Raw genomic sequence first — 5,220 nt, 5'->3', positions numbered from 1 at the left:
GAGGACCAACTTCCTGTAGGTGGGTGTCGAAACAGGAATGGTTGTATCTTGGCAAAAGTTATTCCAATTTACATGAAACTTAGAAAGTCTGGTCTACAGGTGATATTGAGCCACCCCCTATACTCTAGCCACACCCATGTACACAGACCACGACCCCTTTCATAACTTGTGAACCGTTTAAGGTAGACTCTTGTGAGAGGTATCATTGAACTCAGCAAAACAGAGCCTTAATATCATTCAGTTCAAAAATAGATTAAAAAAATCATTACTTGACCAATACAGAAAAGAATAGACCGAAATACAGCAACGGAATTGTAATATAAAGGTATTGTTTTATATTGTTTTACTGTTTTAAGTTACAGTAAGACTGAAAAAAGTGTATGCTGTATTTGCATGTCTACTTACTTTGTATCAATTTGATTTTGTGAAATAGGGGCAGGACCAAATAAGCTATTTGCTTCCACCTGCTCCTTCTTGAACTAATCCCTTTTATATTTTTATTTTGTTAAAATCTGACTGTTTGTGTTTTATTTTATGGTTTTAAAATATAGTTTTTTGTTGTTGTTTTGTCTTGCAACATTGTTGATTGTTTGAGATAAATGAAATGAAATGAATTGAACTCAGCAAAGAGTTCCTTTTTAATTGGTGACGGTTTGCCCTGTTCCAATGCTTAAGCCACGCATCTTTTAATAACTAATGACCCATTTCTTGTACACTATTGTGTGAAGTATCATTGAACTCAGCAGAGAGTTCTCTTTTCATTGGTGATGATTTGCAGTGTCTGAGTGCCACACAAATGCATGATCGCAAGGAGCGGCGTCCGCCAGTACCCCCGGGGCAAGGGGCGAGGGCCCGTTCATCGCTGCTTGCAGCTTTAATTATTATTATTATTATTATTATTATGTTTCCATCAACGTATTTTTATGTGCATTTTGAAGTATCGCATTAGAAAATGTTGATGGAAACGGGTTAATCTCATTACCAGAGGTCTGAGATAAACAGGGACATAAACCGACTCGACAACAAGTGAGACCATTTCCCAGAATCCCACCGTCTAAACATGAAAGTGGCCGCCCCAGGAAAGGAAGACCAAGAGTCACCTCTGCTGCTGAGGATAAGTTCATCCGAGTCACCAGCCTCAGAAATCAGAAGTTAACAGCAGCTCAGATTAGAGACCAGATGAATGCCACACAGAGTTCTAGCAGCAGACACATCTCTAGAACAACTTGTTAAGAGGAGACTGCGTGAATCAGGCCTTCATGGTCAAGTAGCTGCTAGGAAACAACTGCTAAGGAGAGGCAACAAACAGAAGTGATTTGTTTGGGCCAAGAAACACAAGGAATGGACATTAGACCAGTGGAAATCTGTGCTTTGGTCTGATGAGTCCAAATTTGAGATCTTTCATTCCAACCGCCGTGTCTTTGTGCGACGCAGAAAAGGCGAACGGATGGATTCTACATGCCTGATTCCCACCGTGAAGCATGGAGGAGGAGGTGTGATGGTGTGGGGGTGCTTTGCTGGTGACACTGTTGGGGATTTATTCAAAATTGAAGGCATACTGAACCAGCATGGCTACCTCAGCATCCTGCAGCGACATGCCATCCCATCCGGTTTGCATTTAGTTGGACCATCATTTCTTTTTCAACAAGACAATGACCCCAAACACACCTCCAGGCTGTGTAAGGGCTATTTGACCAAGAAGGAGAGTGATGGAGTGCTGCGCCAGATGACCTGGCCTCCACAGTCACCAGACCTGAACCCAATCGAGATGGTTTGGGGTGAGCTGGACCGCAGAGTGAAGGCAAAAGGGCCAACAAGTGCTAAGCATCTCTGGGAACTCCTTCAAGACTGTTGGAAAACCATTTCAGGTGACTACCTCTTGAAGCTCATCAAGAGAAAGCCAAGAGTGTGCAAAGCAGTAATCAGAGCAAAGGGTGGCTACTTTGAAGAAACTAGAATATAAGAAATGTTTTCAGTTATTTCACACTTTTTTGTTAAGTACATAATTCCACATGTGTTCATTCATAGTTTTGATGCCTTCAGTGAGAATCTACAATGTAAATAGTCATGAAATAAAGAAAATGCAGTGAATGAAAAGGTGTGTCCAAACTTTTGGCCTGTACTATACACACGCGCACAAACACAACCAGGTTAATGACTTGACAACAAGTGAGACCATTTCTGAGAAACCCCCTGTCTAAACCTACAAGTTAAAGAAAATCGTTGAAATGTTTTATCAATCATTAGCAAGTTGACTATCAGAGCATAAATTTAACTCACCGCAGAAGAACTGTGGCCACCACAACCACAATGTTTACTTATCACAGCCAAAACTCATAAAATACAAAAAGAACAAATCACTGTCATAGAACTGTCATTAACATGACTGTCATACATCAATATTAACCTATTAATGCTTCTTTGTTACAATAATAAACATAAAAAGCACTGGTACAGCTAGTAGACCATTGTAAATGCCTACAGGATAATCTACAGAAAATGTAAGACCTTTTATAAGAAGTACTTTATTTTTTTTATTTTTATTTTTTATTAACTTTCTTTATTGGGAGCAATTTCACAGGCAACAGCATTACAGTTCCATGTAAGAGAGAGGGCTTCCATTCTTTCATTTTTTCCCCTTGATCTTTTTATCCCTCCCACAATCCCACCCCACCTGAGAGAGAACAATTCTCAAGGTAAATCCAAAATTGACATGTGAACAGTATAATATACATAAAACAAAACAGATACATAAATAAATAAGGAAAATCCTGAAATAAATAAATAAATGAAATAAAAATATTTAAAAAATAAATAAATAAATAAATAAAAGGGGGGGCTCAGTCGTCACTGTCAGGCAGAGATGCTAAAGATTCAATATAATTTTAGAGACGTCTCCAAATTATTTCAAATGAATTTAAGGAGCCATTGAGGGAAAATCTGAGCTTTTCAAGTCTAACGGACAGGAACATCTCTTTCACCCATCTACTATGAGGTCGAGGTTGAGGGTGTTTCCAGTTAAGGATATGAGACGCCTGGCCAACAGGGTGGCAAAGGCAAGAACAGTCTGCACGACTTTGGAAGAAAAGGCTGTAAAGAGGCACCAAACAAAGCCAAGAGCTGTTCAAGAGAGATAAAAGTGTTATATGCTGTGCTAAGAGTTTTGAAGTTTACTGACCAGAATGTGTCGAGCCTGAGACAGAACCAGAACATATGGTAATGGTCATCTGGGGAATGCTTGCATTATATTACAGGAGTCAGATACATTGGGGTAAATCTGAGACAGCCTCAAATTAGTGTAATGAACTTTGTGTACCACCTTACACTGCAAGAGGCTGTGTCTCGCACAGATTGAAGTGGAATGAACTAGTCATAAGACTCGTTTCCAATAATCATCAGGTAGAATGGTTCCAAGTTCTTGCTCCCAAGAGTCCTTGGGACCGGACGCTGGGGTGTCAATAGTTGAATTGATAAGGCTGTAAATGGTAGAAATTTGCCAGAATTGTTCCGGAACAAGAGCCAATAATGAATCAACCAGAGTTTCCGAGGGTCGACTAGGAAATGTGGGGTTCTGACCTCGAACAAAATGCCTAATCTGAAAAAACGAAATAGGTGGGATTTAGGCAAGACAAATTTCTTTGAGAGCTCAGAAAAGGACATAAAAGTTCCCTGGTTGTAAAGGTCCTTAAATTTAGTTATCCCTTTGTCAGACTAAGTCTGAAAAGTCAAGTCAGTGCAAGAGGGCAGGAATAGGTGATTGTTTACAATGGGGGAGAGGTCTGACGATCTATGGAGGCGTAGGCCTTTCCTAAATTGAATCCAGATTTTAACAGAGTGAGCCACTGCCGGGTTCAAAGTAAAGTTGGAGGCAAACAAAGGGATTTGGGAGCAAACCAGGGAATGAAGAGAGTATAGAGGATCCAAATTCCATATCCACCCATGCTGGTCGCTCTTCATCTGCTGAGTTGTTAATCCAGTATAGCAGTTTACGAACATTACAGGACCACACTGTAATAAATTTGATGTTAGTTTAACTTGGAAATGCAAGTTCCCTTGCTGCCTTGAAAATCGAAGTTCACTCAACTTGAAGACTGCCTTTGTTTCAACTTAGAAATTAAAGTTAATGAGGTTGATGTAACTACAGTGTTCTAGTTTTTCTAGTTCTAGCTTTTAGTTGATTTAACTTTGTATCACTTGGTTTAACTTCATACTTTAAGTTCAAACAAATCATTTATTTTCTTTAATAATGCAAGAAACCTTCCTTGCCTAGTATAACAGACATACCTTTCTTCTTTATTTCAACTCACACTTTCAAGTTTAAACAAAATAACCACATTTCTAGCGGAGATACCGTGGTGGGGGCCACCCCAGGGACCCGTGCAAAATAGCGGCCTCTCTGCTGATCTTGTGTCACTTGACATAAAATGGCCACTAGTGAAGTGACAATAACCGCAGATTAATGGCTGAAGAAAGCCTATTACTGCTCAATGTCTAACACTGTAATACTCCTGCTCTTCTTACCAAACGTAACAGTCACTTAACTCATGGTTACAAAAGTAAACCAGCCAAAAATTACAATTACCAGGCAACAAAATACTACATTCTAAACACACGCTTTAATAAACGGAATTTATAAAGTTACATTTGTATTTCGAACAAACTGCAAACTTTTCAGCAAATTTTAACAACACTCTATTTACCGCCTTGCATCATGGGAATTGGCCAGCCAATGAACCAGTTGCAGTCCTGACTGCAATTGGTTGATAACTTAACTTACATACCTAAGTTCAATCAACACATACATTTTTTTAAATAGTCAACCCAACGAATAAATGCAAGTTTAACTTTCAAAAACTCATAAAGTTGAGTTCAAAATCGACAACTTGTATAAGCTCGTTCAGTTAAAATAAAGAAATAAGTGGACATAACTAAATGGGTCTGTAATATTTTACAGTGCAGTAATAGTGTAAGAAATTGGGCAATGCTAAGTCACCAAGAACCCTTGTGAGCTGTAGCAATGATTTTCTAAGAAGTACTTTCTACTAAAGAAATAGTCCTGTGTGTTTTTTTTTATTGAAATCTGTGACATTCATCATCATCACAAAAGCAAGAGGTTATATACTTGAACTGACTTTTCTCCTCCCCCGACACTCTGCAGGTCATGCCATTTCTGGGAAATCAGCCTGATTCTCCTCTGTGCCGCCTCCTAGTAATGAATAA

This window comes from Perca fluviatilis, chromosome 11 (genome assembly GCF_010015445.1).
Source record: "Perca fluviatilis chromosome 11, GENO_Pfluv_1.0, whole genome shotgun sequence".
NCBI lineage: Eukaryota > Metazoa > Chordata > Actinopteri > Perciformes > Percidae > Perca > Perca fluviatilis.
Note: the sequence above shows the minus strand (reverse complement) of the source record.